Here is a 25,328-nt window from a genome sequence, read left to right as displayed (position 1 = left end):
GATAGCTTTAAAAGGCCCTTGGACAGATTTATGGAGAAGTCGATCTATGGCTACCAATCTTGATCTTCCTTGATCTGAGATTGCAAATTCCTTAGCAGACCAGATGTTCGGGAGCAGCAGCAGCAGAAGGCCATTGGTTTCACATCTCACATGTGAGCTCCCAAAGGCATCTGGTGAGCCACTGCGAGTAGCAGAGTACTGGACTAGATGGACTCTGGTGTGATCCAGCAGGCTCTTTCTTATGTTCTTAAGGGGAGGGGGAATTCTCTGGTTTGAAAAAAAATCAAGCCAGTTTAAAGGGACTCCAAGTGCCTAGCCACTGTGGAAGAGTCCCTTTGAACTTTAAATGACTGAAACCAATTAACCCTAATAGCAATTCAGGTTATTGTGGTTAGGTATCCAGCTCAGGGATTTTGCCATGGTTTGGTATTTGGAGCTGAGTTAAACTAAAAAAAAAAAGACTTTCTTTGGGTTTTTTGCCGATTTGGCTTTACCAGAGCCCCAAACCTAATAAGAATTACATTCTGGAGAGGGACAAGCATGGCATTTATTGGAGCAAGAAGGTACTGCCCCTCACTTTTCTACCTGACTAGCTTTCTATTTGTTGCCCCCAGCAGGATCTTCTCTTCTTTTATACACTAGACACTGTTTACTCCAATAGTTTCTTCATAGCAGAATGAAAGCATTACCAACAGACTTTTGTAGATGCTATCAAGTCTGTTCAACATAAAACTAATGAATACTGAAAGAAAATTTCTGTACGACATAAATAACTAGTTGCTAATGTTACTTAATGAGTTATTTTGAATACATCTGAATTTAATACAACTTTTAAAAGAGAATTCACTGAATATATTAAGAATTCACTGATTCCTAATCACCAACAGATATTCAGAACAAATATATTTAATGGCATGCGGAAAATGATGAACTATTAAATATTATCTATTTAAAGGCAAAAATTAAAAATGAAATTTGTCTGAAATAAAAATCTTACTAAATGCAACAGGCTCAGCTGGATGTAAACGTGACTGTGTCATCACAAAAGGGTACATAAAAGAGTAATTATATTTCCCTATAAAATCAAAATATTTTTTAAGATGTCCAAAAAGTGGAACAATGCAGAGAAAAATACTCTTCAGATATTAATGTTGAAATTGTGTGTGAAACAAAGGTATCAGGCAAATTTCTGTGCCATAGTTGATGGTAAGTGGATGATTTGCATATTAGTGTGCAGAATGAAAACAATCCATGGAGGATGTGTTAAACTTGTCTAGTCGGGACCCTGGATATTGTTTTGTTGTTGTTAACTGTGATCCAGAAATGGCCAGAAATTTACTTACCAAAAAGAGTGTGTGCGAATGGCAGATTGAAATTTTATCAAGTAAATTTCATTTCAATTTTAATGTATTCCCCACCCTATCCCCGAAGGGCTCAGGGTGGCTAGCAACATAATAAAACAACAGACATTTTAATAGAATAAACAATAATAACAATAATAAATACATTAAGAACTAGAATTAAGGATCAAAATACTCAAATGGCAACTTAAACAACAGCAACAGCAGCACTAGAATAATACATCAATACATCAATATATTAACAATAATACAATAACAATATATTAGCATGGGAGAAATCAATACAATAAATCCTAGTAAGCCATAAAAGCAAACCCCTTGGAAAGGCATGGGATTTCAATGCTATGAAGGGAGGGACTTCATTGCCATTAGAGTCTAACTTCCAAAGTATCAGTTTTCTCTAGGTGCATTGATCTCTGCCACCTGGAGATCCACTGAAATAGCAGGAGCTCTTCAACTACCACCTAGAGATTGGTAACCCCATTGATGGCCCAGTCTGGAAGTTCTTATTTTCAGTTTGTCAGTCTTTCTCCTACTAAGTAGTACTTCTCTGGGTCAGTTCAGTAGCAGACTGATTGGGCTATAACTTTTTTAAAAAGAAAATATTGGTTAGACTAAGCATGCACAGGGTTGTTTTTTTCTCTTTGCAATCAACAGGAGGTAGTTTTCAGCCTTAGGCCTTTATAAAGTTTTCTTTAGAAAGTTCTAATTGAAATAACATTTTTTTCATTTCATAACATTCCTGACAGTTTGATTCAATAACCTTGTTGCCCCTGGTTAGTGGAATAAAAGGCTGAGATGAGCTCTAACATGTTAAAGAGCTACACACTGATTTTTTTTTTTTTTGCACCATAAGGGAAGTAACTTTAATGAGAAAACAAATGTTGGTGCTTGTTGCACTTTTTCAAGCACACTCATAGTTGTTTGTGTTGATACATGCAATGTGAGGTAAAATACTTCTAGTAGTGTAAATTTTATCAGGAAAATAAAGGCCAGAATGCCCTATAGACTTTTCACTGTATGAAGACTGTCAGGACTGTATATAATCCCCCAGCCCTTTAAAAAATCCTGGCTGCTGCACTGCTCACATCTGGAAGACTTTGCCTTTGGCAAATTTTGACATTGTTGCAACATTAATACATGTTTAAGGATTCGCTTGCCTTGCATTACTCATAATTATAAGATACTACTAATTTAACACTTAAAACAAAACACCTGGGGGATATACATTCTGACAACTCTGTATAGCCAACGTGTTTTATAGGCTGTGATTTAGGATGGTTTTTCTCCCCATTGTCTTAACATATATTTTTCTTCCTCATCAGATACTATCTATGGATTTCCACTACTAAAATATGTCCACTTCTTGTGTCTCCAACACTGTGAAGGGCATGTGCCATTTGTCAAAGTTGCACTTGCTTTCCAGATGTTGAGACTGAAGGGATTTGAGAGACATGAATGTCTGGGACATTTCAAACAACACAGAACAAAGTGGACTAAACTAGTGTGAAATAGAACTCAACATTTGGGAAATATCTTCTGAATAAAGGACACTTGGGGGGTTGTCTTATCTTGCTGAATGTTATTAATTAGCATTTTTTTTGTTTAAGGTAAAAAAAGTATATTGCAGACTTACCTCAGAAATTCTATTTGCAGAGTTTGGTTTTGAACCATCACTAATGCTGTTCATATGTATCTCAAAAATCACACAGGGCTAAAATCATAAATTTGTCAAAAAGTGCAAAACTCTATTATGGGTGACAGTGCTCATAAAAAAGCATAGCTGTGTTCCAGGACAACCTAGGATTCCTTCATAGGATTCCTGAAAAGAAAAAAAAGATCAAGTTAGCACACCCTCAGTTATTTTGGTAGATGAAATTGCACCAACCTTCATAACAGACATACTAATTTGAGGATGGGGGAGCTCATTCTCTTCATAGTAAAATATTGCAGCTTGAGAATGTAGTATCACACAATAGTAGTGCTGCCTTCGGGAAAAGACTAGATCCTTAGAAACAACTGAGTACAGCTGCACATTTATTGCACAATATATCTATCATCCAGATGGATCATCAATCTGAAGCTGTCTTACATCTGCAGCAAATTGCCTCCCCCACAATGAAGCATGCCTGTGGTGATAATTCATTCAGTTTCAACTACGATTGCATAAGCATGATAAGTATCTACTGGAGAGTGTCCTTGGCATTACTGGTAATAAGCAGCATATTCTATCCTGTTCATGCTTACCCAACTTTGTGAACTTTTCAAAAAGGTTTAGTTTTTATTCTGAATACTTTGAGACTGGAAGTCTTTGCTGTACCACTTCACAATGAGCATTAAAATATCTATTGTATAGGAAATGTTTTATGCCATCAGACTTCTGCTCAAGGCAGCTTACAAATTAATATATAATTTAATTAATATATAATTTATTAATATATATAAAAAGCAACCCATTAAAAGACGCCTCAGGCTAGAATCAGAGTATAAAATGCCTAATTAAGAATCTGTGTAAATGTTATAGCCTGGTTATTAAAGTAAGATGGAACCAGGTGAGCACCAAGGAGGAGGATATTCAAGAGGCAATGTGCCACCAATGAAAATTCCCTGGCTCTAGTCCACACCCATTTCATTTCTGAAGGCAGCACACTGATAACAGAGCTTGAAGGGTGCCGAGAGGCCTTAAACCCCCAGGAGAGGCAGGTGAAGCAAGACCAAATCTAAAGGCAGAACTATGAGTCCTCACAATTCTTAGGTAGTACTGCCACCAGCCCATCTTCTACCCAGCCAGTCGGAGCTCAAGGGACAAAGCCTCTAGCCCTCTTGGGACTAAAATCAAGCAATCCATTATTGCAAGAAAGGATGCTTACAAGTCAAGTTGCAGAAAACAAAGCAGGCCAAAGTACTGGATTCAGACTGAAAATGCCTAAGCTCAAAAACATCAAAAATATGGATAAAGTGATCTATTAAAATAGTGCAAGAATAATAAAAAAGAGCAGTGAACTGTAGGGATAAAAATAATAAAACATATTTACGAGCATTAGTTCAAGATCCAAATGCTGCCAATAAGACGGTCCAGTAAAGTTTCAAAGCCCAAGACAAGGTTTCCAGTTAGAAAGCCTCACACAAAATCAAGAAGTTGCCAGAGGCTGATTATGCACAAGGTGTCTGCTGCACGATGGGGGTGAGTGTCCATCGTGGCAAGATTTCTTGTATGGATGTACTTCCTGAAGCTCCCCTTTCATTTTCCAAAGGACAAAGGAAACAAAGGCCAGGATACTTCTATTCAGATGCTCCCACCAGTGACCTTGCTATCTCCATTGTTACTCCCATGCTATAGACTTCATTGTTACTCATACTTCTATTCAGATGCCCTCAACTATTGACCTGGTTGCCTTCTTTGTTACTCACAGACAATGTTTCTTCACCCACCCTAGATGCTCCAACAGATATATATACTCCACTTGCTTTCCCAACATCAGATCCTCTGAAGATGCCAACCACAGATGCAGGCGAAACGTCAGGAGAGAATGCTGCTAGAACACGGCCATACAGCCTGGAAACCACACAGCACCCAAGTGATTCCGGCCGTGAAAGCCTTCGACAATACATTCTGGTTCCAGATTATTCAGGCCATTACTTGCCTTTACACGTAAGCAATTTGAAGCCTGGAGACAAACTAACACCAGTGAAGTTCTTGTAAGATTGCTAAACAATGTTTTCTGCAATGTATACTGGTCTCACTGTCACATTCTTCAACAACTGAAAGTTTCAGATAACCTTCAAAAGAAACCTCATATAGAGCATGTGACAATAATGCAACCTTGATGTTATCAGGACCAAATAGTGCATTTTTAAGGCAAGGCCAGACAAAGCTGATTAAAGACATGAGCTTCCATCTGTAGATATAGGTCTAGTAACAACTGAGTTCCTAAAGGAGACTTCAATCTAGGGTTACTGGCTCCGGGTTGGGAAATACTGGGAGATTTGGGGGGTGGATCCCAAGCAGGGTGGATTTTAGGAAGGAGAGGGATTTCAGTGAGTTATAATGCCATAGAGTCTACATTCTAAAGTGGCCGTTTTGTCCAGGTGAACAGAATGTATTCACCTGGAGATCAGATGTAATGATGGACTTCTCCAGCTACCACTTGGAGGTTGGCAACACAGTGTAATCCCTACCAGACCATACTATTCCTTAATCACTATTTGGCTGCATTATTAATGAGCAGCAGCACCTCAGTGGTAATCATACTAAGCATTCTATACAACATTATATTTATAAAGATTTTCCAGATGCTGTGTCTCAAGAGGCTTCAAGTAATGAGGAACAAATGAGTGGTGTAATAAAAAATGTATGCTTCCTTGAAGAACATGAGATGCAGGTTTTATGTTTGCATCAGCCAACATTGTTGTTGTTAAGTGTGAATACATTGACAATTGGTTAATCTCTACCACAGTGCATTTGAAGATCAGTGAGCAGCAACTCACATTTCTGTTATAATTTAAACAAAATTAATTTTTACATTACTACAAAAAAAAGAACAATTTAATGAAAGTAGCACAAAGCACTGCAGTCTTGGGCTTTTCATGTGCTATTCCAACAGGTTTGGTATTCAAAAGGAATATTAATTGAATGCAAGCCAGTTTTTATAGAATGGTTTGTATCTTCAAAAGGAAACAAACCCCTCCCCCAAGTATTTCCAAATGAGGTCTGAGCTTTTCTCTTCTCGGCTATGTTTTAGATAGGGATGAACAAATGTATGCTATTTGATTTTATATTCTTGTTGATTTGTTGCCATATGTTGCTACAAGCAACTGCATATTACATTGCATGCACCACAGGTTTTCTTGCAAAATGGAAGATTCCTACTTGCTCCTCTTCACTTCAGCCTGTCATATTCCTTGAAATAGAATTTTTGGGAGCTTAAAAATCTTCAAGAACAGCATGGGTGCAACGAAGAATGCCAACTTCCAGGTAAGATCTGCAGATCTGCTGGAATTGCAACTGACCTCCAGATGACAGAGACCAGTTTCCCTGGAGAAAATGACAGCCTTGGAGAGTGAGCTGTATGGAATTATGTCCCACTAAGGTTCCTATCCTCCTCAAAACACACCCTCTACAAGCTGCACTCTGAAATTTCGAGGAATTTCCCACATGGGAGGGGGGAATTAGCAGAAATGTCATGCGAACGCAAGTGCCCCATGAATGAGTGGAAGGAAGCTTTGGATCCAATCCATAATATTTAAACAAAAGAGTACATTGTATTGTCGAAGGCTTTCACGGCCGGAATCACTGGGGTGCTGTGTGGTTTCCGGGCTGTATGGCCGTGTTCTAGCAGCATTCTCTCCTGATGTTTTGCCTGCATCTGTGGCTGGCATATTCAGAGGATCTGATAGTAGGAATGGAAAGCAAGCGGAGTATATATACTGTGAGGTCAAAAGGTGAGGCCATCTGAATAGAGTAGCCTGGCATGTGAGTCACAAAGAAGTCTGTAGCATGTGAGTAACAATGAAGATAGCAAGGTCAATAGGTGAATGCATCTGAATAGAAGTATCCTGGTCTCTGTTCCCTTTGATTTCTATTGGTTCTGCGATAGTTGTCCACTGTGTTTGTGTGGAGCTGGAGTTAGTCACTGTGCTTGGATTCTAGAGTTTTTTCAACACTGGCAGCCAAATTCTCTGTTTCATTTTCATGGCTTTCTTCTGCTTCACTTTTCCATGTTGAAATTGTCCGTATGTGCTTGGCTATGAATTTCAATGGTTTCTCTGTGTAAGTCCGGACACCAATCAGTGTGGTTGGCATCAGAGTGGTCCAGAATTTCTGTGTTTCTCAAATAATATTTTGTGTCCAGGTTGGTTTTATCCATGTGTTCTGCTATTGCTGCCGATTGCTTTCTGGCTGAAATAGGGTCTGCAGTGCCTTTCGTGGTTCTCAATTGATTCGTATCTGAGCACTGGGCGCTTGGTGGTTTCCTTTATGTAGACTCTTGTCCACAAGCTACATGGTATGTGGTAGATCCTGCAGAAGCTACAGGATCCCTCTTAATCCTTTGCTGAACGTGAGCATTTGTTGGAATTTTACATACTTGGTGGGTCCTGTAGATTGTTTGTAGGTTATGTTTCCTCATCGAAAGTTTTCCTATGCGGTCAAGTGGTTTCCTTGATGTAACCGGTAAGCGAACACTTTCCCCTCTAGATGGCTCTTCTTTATCTCTTTGTTCATGTGGCTTGTTCTTGGTCTCTTGCAGGCATCTTTCTCTGATGTCATAGTAGCAAAGTAACCATTAGGCCTGTAGAGCCCCAGTTTAGGTGGATTTCAATTAATCCCTATGAAGGAGGTGGGGTTCACAGATTCTGTTTGCTGATCTACCAAGAGATTTTATGGTGCTCCTTTTTGTCCTCGGATGATGTTTTGGGAGTTTTTGTGTAGACATATCGTCCATTCTGCAGCGTAAATCAGGGTTTTCTGTATACTGTGTGGCCCAATTGCTGGTTTGGTTTGCGGATGACTAAGACATCTAGAAATGGCAGTCTTCCTTCATTTTCTTTTTCCATAGTAAATTGGATGTTTGGGTGGATCTTGTTGATATGGTCCAGGAACTTGTTGAGTTCTTCTTCTCTATGGCTCCAAATGGTGAATGTGTCATCCACATAATGGAACCATATGGTGGGCTTTTTTTTCAGGGCTTGTTCCTCAACGTGTTCCATATAAAATTTTGCAATTACAGGGCTAAGAGGGCTACCCATCTTTCTGTTCATAGAATTCATTATCCCACTGGAAGTAGCTAGTAGTGAGGCAATGTTGAAACAGGGCTGTGATGTCTTTTGGGAATTTCCAGTTAATGAGTGCCATGGTGTCTGCTATGGGGACTTTGGTGAATAGGGAAACCACATCAAAACTGATCAGTTTGTCATTGGGGTTGAGTTTAAGATTGCTGATTTTTTCAATGAAGTGAGCAGAGTCCGTAATGTAGTCCAATATGGATTTGTAGTTGTGCAGCCAGGAATTTTGCCAAATCATATGTAGGGGATCCGATTGCACTCACAATGGGTCTGAGTGGAGTGGAGTCCTTGTGGATTTTTGGGAGTCCCAAAGATTTATTTCCACTGTGCAGAATCCACCTAAAATCAAAATGGGAATTTTTGATGGTAGAAACAGCAGAACTGAAATACGGGTCCTAGATACCTTTTCTTGTTAATCTTCAGAAACCAGCTTTTCTCTTCATATTAAAGAAGGTTTTCTGGGACCCATAAAATATAAGTTAGAGAGGAAAAATTGAACCAGCAGTTCCAGCTGAAAAGTGAGGATCTATGGCTGTTTCTTGCCACAATATTCTCAACAGATGTGGAACACTGGGTTTTCTTCTGCAAATCTAACCCAAAGCACAATCATTCTAAACGTTCCTGATCATAATTAAACATGACAGTGATGACAGGAACAAACTATATGCCAAGTTTTCTTTTTTAAAAAAGACAAACCTACATCTTGGTCTGAAGAGATTTATTCTTTCTTTCTGATGATCGCAATTTGTAGTGGCTAAGGTGGGGCTGTTTGTTCTTCTTAGCTGTTCTGTGGCTCAGCCTGATCTACACATCTCTGGAGTCGCTTCTGTTGTAAGCATAAAGACTGCCATCCCGAATGTAGCAAGGAGAGCTGGTGCTACTAAGATTAGCCTGCTCCCAAGAACTCAGACATTTAATATTTATATAAGCTTATAATATCTTCATGACAAACATTTCCTTTTACAAGCCAATCTGTCAGATTTGACATATTTTAAAGGTAAAACAGAAATGTAAAGCACCTTGGGGAGGAGCAGCTTGAGGGGGGAAAAGCAGAGGGTGAAGAAAGAACTACATTTTCCCTCTCTTCCAGTTTCTCCATTCTGAATCGCTCCCAATGACATTGATGTTAAATAAAATCTGTTTTTGTGTTGGCATTTTTGACATGTATTTACAAGTGAATTGAACACTCAGTATTGGTTTGAACTCCCAATACTGATGCCTTGTTGTAAAACTGGTTGCTTAGTTAATAAATGAACATTCTCTGTTTTGTTTTTTGAAAGGTTTAATTTTACACTTTGCAGCACTTATTGGAAGAAAGTGAGGGGTTCACATACATTTTCCAGAAACTAAACTATTTCCAGTATGCCATAGGAATTTCCATTGTTGGGCAATATCTCACACGTAGGGTGTGGTTTACAGACTGGAAAAATGGAAACCAACAGATGATGTAGTTTCCACAAGTGAAGTTAAAGCTAAGAATAAATGTACTATGCCAAGCAAACCACACTTCATGGACAATGTAGGCAATTTCAGTCCAATTGACATCAGTGTAAGTATTTCAGAGTAAGTTGCAGATCTCTGAATTACCTACAGGGCTAGAGAAAAATGTTCTGTTACTTTAATATAGTGGTTCTCAACCTGGGGGTGGGCCTAAGACTCTCTGCATCAGTGTTCTCCATCTGTAAAATGGATAAATGTTAGGGTTGGGGGTCACCACAACATGAGGAACCGTATTAAAGGGTTACACCATTAGGAAGGTTGAGAACCACTGCTTTAATACATCGTTAATGTGTGGAAATGAGCAGAAGACTTTCCACAGCATAGAGGTACATAAAACTTCTTCTTCTTTGGCCTTTATTTGGCATAAAGGTACATAAAACTGAAGAAGGGTGTTTTTGTCTCCAGCAGCTGCCAGCCCTACTGACATAATTCTTCCTTCTATTTTATCCTCACAACAAGTCTGTGAAAAAAATTAAGTTGAAAAAGGTGACTAACTAAGGCCAGTTTTGCATGCCAAAATTGCCCCTCTGTTGGCACAGGAATTGCCCCAATGCAATCATGAGTTTTATACTGTCCCCGATTCTGCATCACGGCTGCCATGTTTCTGCCCCAGAAATGCTTTACCCTGTTTCTGCCCCACAACAATGCTTTACCCTGTGAATTTCCTGAACTGCAAGGTTTGAGATCTTTTGAAATGCCCCTTTGTTGCCTGGGAGGCTTCCACCACCGTGCAAAACTCCTCCGTAGCAGAAATGAGACCAGTTTTCCCACCCTTGCCACTCTGGCCCACCCCACCAATGGACAGGCACTGTGAAGCGAAGTCCTCCCCACCTTGCAGTGAAAAAAATGGAGGGAGAAACCTTGGGGAGAAAAGCAGCATGTACAGGCACCGCGAACGGGAGGGCGGCAATTCTTTCACACACACAAGGATTTTAGATTTAGATTTTAGATGGGGTGGGGGGAGGATGGCAATCCCATCGCACATGCAAGGATTTTGGGGGGGTGGGGTGAGAGCACTGATTCTAAGCTCCTGTTTTGTGTTCAGAGTCATTTAAAACAAAATAGTGAAAGTGAGTGGGGGGAATGGGACAAGAGTCAGTCCATCCGAATGCAGGAAATGGAGGCTGCCCATGCATGCGTTAGGCTATGGAAGAGGCTGTGGTGCTTACGTGGTGATTATTGGAAAGCCCGGGCTTGTGGGGAACCATTCGGGGCTTCCTACACTGGCCCTGACTAGAGCAAAGGAAAAGCCGGCCAGCAGTGGGGAACTACTAGCAGAATGAGAAGCCCCACAGCAGGTACGCTCCCCACAGGGGCGTACCTAGGCGAACTTGAGCCCTGGGCAAAACCTGAGTTTGATGCCCCCCCCGCCATGGGTGGCCACCCTCCCCCACCATGACCAAACAATGATTTTTTCCACCAGGTCGTTCTTCTAAAGCTCACTCATCACATTATAGAACATCCCCCAACTCACAAATCTGAACATAGCAATGGGCCATACCACACAGCCGAAATAATATTTGGAAAACATTTTCAAAATGCTTTCAAAATGTTTTATTACTGCTATGAAAACATTTTATGGTGTTGTATCCAGTCCCCCCAATTGGGGGAAACAGCATCACTTTCAATGTTATTTAAACTGGGGGAGGGCTCAGATTCTCCCTTTAAGGTGGATTTAAATCTGGGCTCCCTAGTTTAAACATGAGTGATGCTGGAATCCACCCCCCAAACAGCATCAGTTTAAAACTGGTGTTTAAACTGGGACCTCAGGAATTCTCCCTTTGGGAAATCCATGCCCGAAGGGGTAGGATTTATGCTAACAACAAACAACAACAACAACAACAACAATCTTTCATTAGGGCACCGAGAGAGAATAAAAGAAAGAAAGAAAACAAGCATTGGTGAATTTAAAAAAGAGAATCTTGGGGAAATTTAGGGTGCTCTGTTGTCAGGGTGCAATTATTAAGATATGCAGCACCAAAATTTTCTCAGAGCATCTTCGTGAGATCCCTACTGATGATACCAATCAGATTTGGTGAAGTCTGGTTCAGGGGGTCCAAAGTTATGGACCCTCAAAAGTGTAGCCCCCATCTCCTATTAGCTCCCATTGGAAACAATGGGGGATGGGGGCACTCCCTTTGGGAGTCCATAACTTTGGACTCCCTAAACCAAACCTCACCAAACCTGGGTGATATCATCAGGAGAGTCTCCCAAAAAATCCCTGCAATTTTGGTGCTGCTAGCCTAAAATCTGCACCCTCTGCAGGCCAAAAACGGAAAAACACTGAAAATACAAAATCCCTCACAAACCTGCAATTTTGTCGCCCACCACAAGGTGGCGCCCAGGGCAGCTGCCCACTTTGCCCAATGGGAGGTACGCCTCTGGCTCCCCAGCTAAGCCACAGAGCATTTAGAAAGTGTAAAATCAGCTTAAAAGTTACCAGAAAACTGCCTTGCCATAGTAGAGACTCAAACCTGTGCCCCCCAGTCCGAGCCTGATACTCTGACACGGGGTGTCAAACTCATTTGTTATGAGGACTGAATTGATATAAACTTGGTGGGGCCCGGGGGTAGGGGGGAGCCTTCTGGTGAGTCCCCAGCAGACTCGCCATCCCAAATCAGCCTTAAGGAAGGTTTGGCTAGCTTGACTGATGAGCTCTGGAGGAGGTGGTTGGTACTGTGTGTGTGTGTGGCTTGCTAGGCCTGGGCTCGCCAGCCCAGATTGCCATGCTGCGGGGGTGGCTCACCATGGCAGACTGGGAGTGGAGAGGTGGGTGCCTGAACTTGTGAGCCTGCAACAGGTTCACTAGGCCAAACTGAGAGTGCAGTGGGTGCCTGAACTCACAAGCCCACAGTACCTAAACTGGCAAGCCCACAGCAGGCTTTCCAGGCCAAATTGGAAGCACAAATGGGGTGGGGGGTTGCCTCCACTGGCTCATGGGCCTGATAAACCTTCTCAAGGGGCTGAAACTGGCCCCCAGGCCACAGGTTTATACCCCCCCCGCCGCCACTTTAACCACTGTGCCACATTTGAACTGAATAATCTCTTAAAGTTCCATATGTAGACCTAGACAATCCACTTGTACTGTTAGTCAGGAACATCTAATTATCACTCTCATTGGTGCTTTTTGGCCTCTTTCCACACAGCTGTCCAACAGGAGAAGAGAACAAGATGGATTTAATCAACATGAGAATGCCACTGTCTGCTAAGCTTGCAACACCAATGACATCAATAACCAATGACATCAATAACCAATGTGCTTCCGTCTCCCATTCTATGAGCTAACGATTCTCAGAAATATGCACATATGCACTTGGGAGGTCAGTTCTGTATATATTGGACATAGTGTACATGAATAGAAATGTTATGAATATGAAATGAGGACCTGCTTAATACAAATACTGGGTCTTCACATGGAAATGATGGCTTGACATGTGAATATCATTCAGTTAATGATGTATGCTATAGATAAAAATTCCTTTTGTCTAATTTCAAAGCAACATAAACAAATAGAACGGATGCAAATGCAGCCTCGAGCTTAAATACCAAGCAAGAACTCATCCTTAAATAAGACTTTAACCATCAGGCCTTATCTGTCATCAAATGTATTATACATTCAAAATTATTTTAAGCTTGTAAAATTAGCCAATGAATACTTTTAGGGTATGGCTCTCTCTTAACATGAGCTTATTCCTTGAGGCACTCTGTATCACTGTCCAAATACAAAATGCCCCTGGTCTCTGAATTATTGTTAAGATGATATTTCTGTTCATGTTTTGGCACACCCAAATGGAGTTTCTGCAAAAGAGCAGGTGTGTGTTGCTTTCACGTCTGCCTGCTCTAACATATATGCTGGTACAGCTGTGGTCCTAAATAGCCCTTCCCCCTTAATGTCTACACAGCAAACAGGAAATTTCAAGGTCAGGAGAGTATCAACTCCTTCCTTGTGTCCTTCATGATTTAATTGTTAGTACCTAAGAAAGCAAAAGGGGACCAAAGAGGAAGACAGCTCCTTAAGATTCTCATTTAGTGTTAAAACACTCATTTAGTGTTAAAATATCAAACCAAAATCTCTGAGAATTCCACATATGATCAAACCCTTAGTCCAATAGCATGATATAGTCACAGTGCAGTCTTGAGAAGAACAGTTCGTTTTTATACCCTGCTTTTCTCAATCATAAGGAGTCTCAAAGTGGCTCATAAACTCCTTCCGTTCCTCTTCCCAGATTAAATTCCACAGACTCTAAATTACACTTTCCTGGGAGTACGCCCCACTGAATACACCTGAACAGGTCTGCTTAGGATTGCTCTCCTAATGGACAAATGTAACTATTTTTAAAATGCTTTTCTCTTTAAAGAAAAATTAAGATTTATTACAGAAATGCAAATATTATCTCTATTACAGATTACCACTGTGTTGAACTAGAACTTGGGCTTTTGGTCTGATTTTCCATATAGCCATAGGATTACAATCCTTCATGGTGGGGACAAAGGACTCCTAATTTCTGCTGCCATTCACAGCAGCATCAAGAGATCTGCAACCAGTCAGCCTCTTTCTGCCTAATTTTCTTTCTACAAAGACAAAATAGTGTGTTTGTGGTGGGGGAAGAGACACTTCTTCTAACTCTCTGAAGGAAGGGTGGGATAAAATGAAAGAACAAATTTAAAGCATCTTGATATTGATTGTCCTGTATATTCAGGGATGACTATGAATTCTTCCTCCCTGTTGCCTTCACTTCTCAATCAACATTTTTATTCTGTTTCCTCACATACATATGAATAAAGAAACTAGGCCCTGGTGGATGATGAAAGCAGAAAACCTAGGCCACCCACAGACCCAGAAAAATATAATTCAGAAAAACTAAAAAAAAACTGGTCTGATGGGGTCTGAAAATATTCTGGAAGTTATTGATGAGGGCAGCCAAAGTAAAAAAGGAAAGAACCGTGTAGTTGTCCATGTCCTACTATTCCTCATTGCCCTGCCTGGGAATAAATAAAATAGAAAAGTTTCCATTGCATCCTACTATTTTAAAAATACATCTTACAAAATAGTCCCAGTGACAACTCCTTTTCTGGAAAGATAGCTCAAAGTCTAACAGATATTTATAATCAATTTTGCTTTAGTGGAAAGTGGACTACTTTTAACATTCACATGTCCAGTAGCTTTGCTGTGCATACTTCTCTTGAAAGGATAAAGGTTACCCGCCTTTTCAGCCCATAGTGTAATCTGATTAGTCCCAGCCGCCAGTTTTGTGTCAGAAGATATTTAAACATGGGGCATTCCACTGGGATGTACAGTAAGCATAAGATCTACAATTTCTCTGTGTCAGATATTAAACAGATCTTGTCTCAAGACCATTCTTAATAACAGCTGATAAATCAGATATTAAGGTTTATGAGGAACAAGTGGGGTTTTTTTTTTTTGAAAAAGACAGTATCATTGAACTCTTTACTGTAAATAAGTTACAGAGAACCAAAAATTTAAAGCTTTAAAGGGAAAGGCAACACAGGTTAATCTCTAAATAGACGTGGACTGCTTTTAAAAGCTTGAAACTGGAGGCAGAAAGAACATGGTAAACTTGGAAATTCACTTAATCATCCATATGGAAGTCTGAATAGTTTACTGAGCAGAGTAGAGAAACCTAGATTTTGTACATATTATGCCTCATCATTCTAACAGGTTTATATTTTAAGATTTATGAAGGCTTCAGGAGTTTCTAGTGTCCCTTGAAACATCTTTCTCTCACCTTCTCAGGTGGAAGAATGTATGTACGGTTGTGTTTATTGAATTGCTAGAGCACTCTCCCCTGTTAACCAGGCTCAGAGCAGTTTAAAATATTTAATACAGTAAAAACAATATAAAATTAATTAACCCTATAATATAAATCCAGTGAAGGATGGGGTTAATAAGTATCTTTCCTAGGCTGCAAAGATCTCAGGAGGCAATGTCATGGAAGCTTGTCATTTCTAAACTTTGTGATTTTTTAAAAAAAGTATTTGATCTTTCTTTTATCTTTCTTTGACCTTTTTAAAATTTAAGTTTTTGGGTTTTTTTTAACTTTGGAAGAAGTATTTCCCAGACCTCACAGACTCTCCCACTTCAGAACTAGCCCCATTGTGTAATTTTTGCAGGATTGGAATTTTATACAGAGAGTCTTGTTGATCCAAACTTTGCTGTAATAATATTTAGCTTTTGAGCTGAGTCAGTCCTTGGTGTGGATGCTTCTACAATGAGCATATATTGGATATTTTAAAAAATTAAGAATAACTCCAGAAGTTGGTTTGTAACAAAAGTGGACACCAAGGATTTGGTGCAGTTTACAGAAAATATTAATCATGTATAATCATGTTAGACCTCCCCACATCTATGCAAACTAACTGAAGCTGGTAGCTCCCTAGTTTTGAACGACAAACCAGCAGCTGAATAAACATAGCAAGCAAGTGCTAAAATACTCCAATGCTGGAGAGACTTAGTTAAGCTAAAAGCTATTTCTGTTGATAGACAAAAGACTCAAATTTGGTGTCTGATTTTTAACATGTCTTTCAACCATGATGCTTCTCATAAACTACCACAATTTGCTCCCCAAAGTATTCTCTTTTTTCAGCTTCTCAGAACAATGACTCAGAATATGTGAAATGCTAAAACATAGCAGCTGCTGAGGTTATAGCTTGGAAACTATGGAACTTATTAAAATAACTGCTGTAAAAGTCCATCTAAGTGGGACAAAACATGTAGAAAGAAGCTGGTACTCACACATCACTCATTATAAGGACATTTTTCAGAAAGAGCTGAGCAGTATGGCTTTGGTATGGTTGCCAACCACCAGGAAGGCCCAAAAGATCTCCCAGAATTCCAACTGATCTCCAGATGACAGAAAACAGTTCCCCTAGAGAAGATGGCAGCTTTGGAGGGTTGAGTCTATGGCATTATATGCTACTGAAGTCCTTCCTTTCCCAAAGCCAGTCTTCCCCAGAGTCTACCCCCAAATCTCCAGGAATTTCCCAACCTGAAGCTGGCAACCCTAGGCCTTGGCTATACCAGTATTGGCATTATTAATGGTAGGGTTGCCAAATCTGCAGGTAAAGCCTGGAGTTCTCCGGGAATTACAAATGATCTCTAGTTTACAGAAATGGCATGGTGGACTCTATGTAATCACATATTCACTGCGCTTCTCCCTCTCTCCTGCCTAGACATTCCCCCTCCCCTCCAATCTCCAGGAATCTCCCAAGCCAGATTTTTCAACCATAATGATGGCTAACCTGTACTATAAAATCTACTATATAATCAAGTTACATAAAATTCAGTCTTGTAGGAAAAGGTCATTCATCCCATGTGACAGTCCCACAAGTAACCTAAGAAAGGCTCTACTTCAGTCTACTTCACTGTTAGAGATATGATCAACTTCTCAAACAATGTAATCACCTGTGTGTTTCATGTCAATTCCAGTTCCAATTCCAGAACCTTTATTGGCATAGTAATATCCTATAACATCACTCCAAGATAATAAATTAAAATTAAAATTTTCAGTTGATAGAAGATCTAATTTTCATTGCTTTCATTAAAAATAAAGCTACATCTAGAGTTATCTAGTGATTAAAAATTTAAAAAGAAGCTTTTGGGCAATCACAATGTCTGTAAGAAGGGTGAAGATGGTTTAAATGTATCCCCAGCAAGTGTTGCACTCAGACATAGTTCACATTCAAGCAGAACATGAGCAACTGTTTCCTGTCAGTTGGAGGAGCAAGGACACAGCCTTTGATCATGAGGAATCGGCCAGTTAACACTGATGTAGATAAGATGTTAAGGCATGCCTGCATGAAGGCACATTGCAATAGAAGAAAAACTAAAGAAGTGAAGTACTCAGGAAGGGATCCGATTTCTGAAATTTTAGGACTCACTGACAAACCAGATCTGTGAACCTGTGATAATATGAATTGTTTATCGATGTCAAATAACCTCTGTTTCAATATTCTGAGTGCCTGATTCCCATCTATATTTAGCAAAGAGTCTACTGGGAGACTGATGCAATCTTCTTTCTTATATGAGAATCCCAATTAGAGGGAAACATATCAGAAAACATGTCCCAAATCAGAGTGCTAGGATTGGTGCTAAAATTGATGCAAAGCCAAAATTTGATAATGCACATCCAGATCTTGGTTTCTAGTAGATTTAGACCTGATTCGTAATATAATCTATAATAGGCCAAGCAATTTGGGATCCGAAGTAAATGTCTTGACCGCTACACTGGCCCATAGCGGGACTCCATACATTCATTAAGCCTATTTGTTGAGATGTATTTTTATTGATTACACATTTTATTAGAAAGTTTGGGGACAGCAATATCATTAATATATTATAAATAATAATAAGGTCTCTATCTAGACATTTGTGGTCGTGTAAACAGGAATGCAGGATCAGTAACACAACATTTAAAAACTGAAACAATAATTTATTATACATTTTTAAACAGAAAAGGCATGTTAACTAATAAATGCTTTTTAAAATCTCTAGGTTTCCCCTGATTAAAACGCTCCCGTCAGATTCAAAATCTTAAACATGCATGAATTTAAAGATTTCAAGCTCAGTCCATTCATGGTACTCCATTATAAATGTGAAAGATTATAAACAATAGTCAATACTTCCTTTGTCTACGTTATTATGAATTGAAGAGCTACTCTGGAAGTTTGTCCTTGAATAATTAATCCCCTGGGTTATAAAAATAGGGTTTGTATATTGACGTCTGTGCTGCAGACATATTCTCATGAGTAAGCAATTTAGTGTATATGCTATAACATGTTTCTTGTTTTTAATCTATTGCTAAAATTAAAGAATCTTTTGCAGGAATATCTCCTCAACATGTCTCAGAATTCTTACACCTACTGTTTTTACATCTTGTTGCCATGGATGAAGTTCTACTGTGATGGGATTTTGAGAATGTGAGGAAATTTAATAATGATACTTTCCCTATAGACAAAGCAAGGAAACACTACAAAAAAAGACAACTTTGTTTAATCATAGGTTACAATAAAATATTCCCCAGGGAAAACATGTTTCTTTAAGAGGTGTGGGGTGGCCTCTAGTGGTTCATGTATAGAGAGAAGAGAAACCCAGCACAGCACTAAAGAATACTGCAAGATGGCATTGCAATTGAAACAGGTGAATTGAAAGACCAAGGCTGCAATTCTAAAGGCTCTTAGAAGCGGATCTCCCAATTACAGTATTCAGGCTTGATAAGATGTTTATAGAATTCATTTGAAAACTATCATAACACACTGACGATCGGTTAGAAATTCTGAAGTTCTGTAATTAGAAGTGAAAATCTCCCTAGGCAAAATCTGTGTAAGAACGTTAAAAAAATGTAGAAATATTGAGGAAAGTTAAAAGTGTTCCAGTAGGATTTGCTAGGGTTCATCTTCTTTTTAGCTTTCAATGTGTCCTACCTAAAGTCTCCTGCAAACACAAAACAAACTAGGGGTATGAGACACAACTACTCTCAACTTTCCTCTTAAAGTGGGTGTATATGTTTTATAAAACACAGAGATTATGGATGAAAGGATGTAGCAGCTGGGCTCTATCTCACTACATGAAGCAGGTTTTCTAAGAAAGCCTGCTTGCTTCTCACCTGATTTTGGGGGGGGGGGAACCATAAATTAAGTAAAACAGGTTGGAAGAAGAATTCTGAAATGACTGAAACAACTACAAGCTTCATGTTTTCTGTGAAGGATTTAGTACCCCTCATTCTTTCCATTTTAGATTTTCTCACTTCTTGCCCTCATAAGGATCCTGGCATGAGGAACAAACTTAGGCGGGAGGTCAATCCCTCATCCTTAGACCTTCATACAGTCAATATGCAAGGAAGAATTTTAATAACCTGTAAAATAGGTAATGTTTCTTCTCTCTGCATGCTATTTGGCAGAGTAAATCCCTTGGTGATGGCTACAATTCTGAGAATGTCATTTTAATTAGATAGGATGAAGAATAGACTAGAGCTGGAGATAATTTGTGTCTTCCAATGTCTCAAAAGCAGGATAATGTTTTTCTATCTGGTTCACATTTGGGAGGGAGGATCTACTGCGTGACAGAAAGGCACAGTTTTTTAGAATGTTACCCCAATTGTATGGAGCTAAAGATATTAAAAGAAGATATGACTAGTTAAAACTACAACTGGAGAAAGGCTCAGGAATAAAGATGAAAAATGATTGAAAGACAAATGGAAAAGAGATATCTCCAATTTGGCTTGAGAAAAATGCTACTGGTAAATCCCTGATAAAGCTTGATTGAGAAAAAGAAAGACTAAGAGAGAGAAAGAGAGAGGGGGGATTATAGTAAAGCAGGTAGACAGACACAGAGAGAACAAGATATAAGTTGGGGTCAGGAAGAAGGTGAGGGTTAGAGGAGGGTTATCTGGTCTAGAAATCTGAGCATTGTCTTGATATGAAGGTTCAGCAGCATAGTAATAGAAATACTATTAGAGAAAAATCATTTATTTTGTGGTTCTAGAGAAAAATGATTTAATTTGTAGCTTCTGGAAGCCCTATTTTTGTTTTCAAAAATCATGGGCATGTTGGTCATGTGATTTGAGAAGTGCAATACGGATAATTTCACATGCATGTGGAATTGCTAGAAGAGGTTGTTCAGAGATCTGGAGTGAGGTGTCTCTGATATATGGCAGACATTCTGCTCTATTACTTCTTAACAGCTAAGTTAGCTGGGTTCTGAACAGGTACATGAATCGGATAATTAGATGGATGAGGACCTATAAATTGAAGCTCATTTCAGAAAAGACTGAAATGGTGTTGGTCAATGGAGAAACAGCTTGGGAACTGTGGCGCTAGCATGTCCCAGAGGAGGCTGCATTTCTGCTGAAGATGCAGTTTCATTGCTTGGGGTGCTACCGGATCCCGACTATGATCGTAGCCTACTCCATTGCACATAGTGCATTTTATCAGTTCTAGTTGGCTCACCAGCTATAATGATCTGGTCACATACATACTTCAAACACATCCAGTTTAAAGGATTGTGATGTGCACTACATTGAGTTTGTAAGATAGAGATTAAACAGTGTTTATTTTAAGAATAATAACAACTTTATAACATTATACAAACACAACAGTAAAACAGTACACAGAGAGGCAGTTTACATCTTTTCTGAGGAGAATATGATATTCATTGACAGTTGAAGTGGCACCAGAGGGGAGGAGCTAATTCTGGAGTGAACATTCTGAGCAAACAACCCCCTCCCTTCTTAAAGAAGAGAAGAAGAAGAAGAGTTTGGATTTATATCCCCCCTTTCTCTCCTGTAGGAGACTCAAAGGGGTCTACAATCTCCTTGCCCTTCCCCCTCACAATAAACACCCTGTGAGGTAGGTGGGGCTGAGAGAGCTCCAAGAAGCTGTGACTAGCCCAAGGTCACCCAGCTGGCATGTGTGGGAGTATACAGGCTAATCTGAATTCCCCAGATAAGCCTCCACAGCTCAGGTGGCAGAGCGGAGAATCAAACCCAGTTCCTCCAGATTAGATACACGAGCTCTTAACCTCCTATGCAACGTGCTGCTCGTAAACATTCTATGCAAATTAGGTCACATTGCTTTTTCCAACAGAGTTGACTTTGAAAATGGTTTTGGAAGCTTCAATTGGTCTAAAATGAGGAGGCTATGTTACTGTTGTGAGTTGGTTACAGGGATCGTATCACCTGTGTGCTGCAAGATCTGAACCTGTTAGCCATCTGTTTCTACACACAATTCAAAATGCTAGTGCTTACCTTTAAGACACTAAATGGCTTCAGGACAAGGTACATGGACTGTCTCTGGCCATACTACCCAGTCTGCCAATTAAGATCTGCCTCTCAAACTCTGTTCTCTGTGCCCCTGCCTTCAGACATGAGCAAGACAGAGAATTTTCTGTTGTGACCTCACTTCTGGAATGCCCTGTCCCTTGAGGGTCTCCTGGTGCCTACTTTACTTTCTTTTATGTGCCAGGTCAAAACATATCTTTTTACTTAGACTTTTAATGAGAGTTTTAATGACTCTGAGACACCCGTTTATGGAACACCTAATTGAGCTCAATGGCAGCTGCCTCACCAGCAAAGGGCTGGCCTGAGGGACTTTGTACGGGTGATTAATCAGGTGCCAACCCCTCTCAGGGCAAACTGAGAGCATCTTGCCCATATATACAGTATAACCTGCCAACCAGTTACTAAACATGCAGTCAGCCAAGTTGGGATGCCTGCCCTTCTTATTCCCTTTTTGAGCACAGCTGCATATCTCCTCATCACATTCAGACTTCAGGAGGGAAAATACATTCATGTAGCAGGCATCTAGAATCTGCTCTTAAAACTTGCGTGACAGATGGTTGCCCAGTGAGTCCTCATGGTCCTCAAATGTGAATACAGGTGGAGAAGGCCCAATGCACCCATCAGCCCCCACACAGCTTTGGTCCAACATTTCCCCGGTCCACAGTGGTCCCAATCAGGTCCCAATCACAGTGGTCCCAGTCAGGTACTCTGAAATGTGAGCAGCTGACTGCCAATAAACCCCTGGAGAAGAGTCACACACACACCCCTGAAGAGAACTCAATTGATGGTCTAATGCTGTCCAATTCCTCATGACTCCATGCCCTCATGGCTTCCTTTTATTTCTCATTTTTTTTTGGTTTATGCCATACCTGAGAGAACTGATCGGAACTACTGGAACTAGCAAACTTGCAGACAGTAGCTCACACAGGTCTTTTCTGCCCTTGACAGACAGACTTGACCCTTCTCCAGCTGTGGAACGGCTTGGATGTCCATAGGAACAGCACTGCTTAGGGGGCTCATGGTCTGCTAGATAGCCCGCTTCTGCTCCACACACTCAGAAGTTTCTTCACCACTTGCAACAAGCCTGAGGGAATGAGGGGATGAAAGGGGTTTTCCTTTCTGTCTGTGCCCACTTGATTTTGTGGGATGAGTCATGGTGCTAGACTGGCCCTGTACCTTGTGTAAATCCCTCTGAGCCATGCCAGGGCTACTAAGTGAACTGGGAAGCTTCAAGAAAAAAGGAGGGGGAGTCCTGCAAATGAACACACTTGAACCACCCAACATGGACTTGAAAATGGGGGCCCAGCTAAGTCTGAGCCCCTCTCTTTACTTTCTTTTATGTTCCAGGTCAAAACACATCTTTTTACTTAGACTTTCAGAAACAGTGGAGATTCTCTGATCTGAGAGCACAGTGAGTTTTGCAGAGGGGAAAACATGTGTGTAACTGAGAATCAAACCTGGAAAGAATGCACATTCCATGTGAAGGACACCTCAAGTGCATAAATGGCCATTCTTTCTTTCTGCAACTACAATATAAATAAATGTAAATGAATAAAAATAATGACAGGCCTTGGCTTTTGTGTTTTAAAGACTCAATGTGCCAGAAGTTCTTGTATCTGTATCAATAGTTGGTAATATGTTTTGTAGTTATAACTGTAGTACATTTAATGTCTTTGTATTTTGAAGTTATTTTCCCCAAATGAAGATGCATAGTCTAAAACCTATGAGGGCCTAACGTTTCACCTGCATCTGAGGCTGGCATCTTCAGAGGAGATTTCCCTCTGTGATACACCTCTAAAGCTGCCAGCCACAGATGCAGGCGAAATGTTAGGAACAAGATCTTCCATACCATCGCCATACAGCCCAGAAAACCCACCACAACCAGTTGAATCCGGCCATGAAAGCCTTCGACAATACATTACAAAATAAACATCCGCAGCAAAAATTACTAGGATATGCTTCCCATAACTATGATTTGGCTGAATTATGAGGAACAAGTCTTGCATGTTTCTACTCCGAGCATAATTCTCATATCATTAGAATATAGAGAAATTCAAAAACAGTGGGACATAAATGAAAATTCTGATTTAATAAGCGTAGCAATGTTGAAAAAGAAGTCAGTATAGTCTTAAAGAGAAAGTTACATTTCTGACTTTGGAACTCTGTAAAGAAAACCAGCTGGGCTCCTTGCAGCATCTGGAATGTTATCTAATCTGCACTAAAATTGTTTAGGTAATTTTCCCACAAGTATCTTGAAATTAATGCTTCTTCCCTTTCCTTAAATGATTTTCCTTCTTCCTAATGTGTTTTCCACTCTGACTATCTTGGATGTGAACTGTATACCATCAGGCTAAAGTTATATATCTGTGTCCTTCCCTCTAGTTTCCTAATTCCTTTCATTGAAATATAATTCCCATTACTTTCATTTGAAGGGAGTTGTTCCTCTGAGTAATTCTTTGGTTCAAAACAAGGATAAGGAGTTTGAAATACATACCAAAGAATCACTGTGACACTTTTTTGGGAAACGTTCTTCTGAATCCAAACATTTGTGATTCATGAAGCTTCTCACTTGAAATTCCAATATAATTGAACTGCATGCAAGTAGGGCTTTTGCTTTTAAACACATTTGGTTTTATTACTGAGAATTATTTTACAATTATGATGATTTAATTATACTTGCATGGATATCAACAATGCAGTACACATTCACAGTTACTAGCTAATGGCCTAAAAGATTTCAGAGGTGCACTGGAAGTAGTTTTGGGGAAAGAAGAGAGCTATCTGCTACCCTCTCATTCACCTTTATAGAGTAACATAAATGAGAAAGAAAAGTCCCTACCCATAGGAACTTACAGAATAAACATCCACAGCAAAAATTACTAGGATTTATCTGCTATCATCTGTTCCAGTTAACATGGTATATTATGTGCAGCCAAGCAGCTTCTGATTTATAGCAACTCTATGAATTAATAACCTTAAAAAGATCCAATCAGGCTTGTTCTGGTCTTGCCAACTGAACATCATGGCTTTCTTTACTGAGTAGATCCATTTCATAATTAGCATTCCTGCTGCCCAATTACCGGTAGTCTCTTGTTGTTGTTGCTGATGATGATGTTTCTTCTTCTGATGAGATTGGGCTATCCTGGGCTATCCAGGTCAGGGTACTTACTAAACTGGTTTCTTCCCCCCACCTCATTCACCACCAAAGTTTCTCCATGATGTTTCCATCAAGAAACCTGCTGGCTTTTTTCCAACTATGACAATCAACTCAGTGACAAATGTGGTTATGTTTCTTGTCCAATGCAGCCCATGAATTGTGAGAAACCTAATTCTTGGGTGGGCGAAGGATTGTGAGAAACAGACATTGGAAATACACATTGGAAATACACATATTAGAAATTCTTTCTTACCCTTTGCAAAAATTGGTTCCAGGATGGGGGGAACTATGTCTCTTTCTTCCTTTTGAATGCCAGTTCTCTAGCTTCTGTTTTTCATGTTCTAGAAACATTGCTGTGAAAGAACAGTAAATATGATGTGGAGTCAACAGAAAAAGTCAAGGAAGTAGTTGGCAGTTGCTTCAAAATGGCATGATTTTGAGATTAGTTAGATTGCTGCTGTCCTAATATGAGATGGTTTGACCTAATAAAGGAAACCACAGCCATTAATCTGAAGTCCTGAGCAAGGCTTGTTGGCAATCAGACATTTTGGAGGTCAGTAATTCATAGGGTCACTGTATGTTGGAAGCAACTTGATAGCATTTAACACACATAACACAGATTGTGGATGCATCTTTTTTCTTAATATGTTGGGTAAGATTAAAAGGCATTATTGGACCATCAGTTTCTGGCTTGTTGCTTTGTAGAACTTGATTTGAAGGAATTTTCAGAGT

General features: G+C 39.8%; 1 long non-coding RNA gene across 1 annotated transcript; it reads right to left on the bottom strand.

Moving 5' to 3' along the window:
- Positions 1–1,639: 1,639 nt before the first annotated feature.
- Positions 1,640–25,092, bottom strand: LOC125431780. Its single transcript, XR_007244339.1, has 3 exons — positions 24,850–25,092; positions 2,998–3,183; positions 1,640–1,947 (listed from the first exon to the last, which is right to left on the bottom strand). It is a non-coding gene; the product is annotated as an uncharacterized LOC125431780 (long non-coding RNA).
- Positions 25,093–25,328: the final 236 nt, after the last annotated feature.

The sequence above is a fragment of the Sphaerodactylus townsendi genome, linkage group LG04, assembly GCF_021028975.2.
Source record: "Sphaerodactylus townsendi isolate TG3544 linkage group LG04, MPM_Stown_v2.3, whole genome shotgun sequence".
Taxonomy (NCBI): domain Eukaryota; kingdom Metazoa; phylum Chordata; class Lepidosauria; order Squamata; family Sphaerodactylidae; genus Sphaerodactylus; species Sphaerodactylus townsendi.
This window is presented reverse-complemented; position numbering and strand designations above follow the sequence as displayed.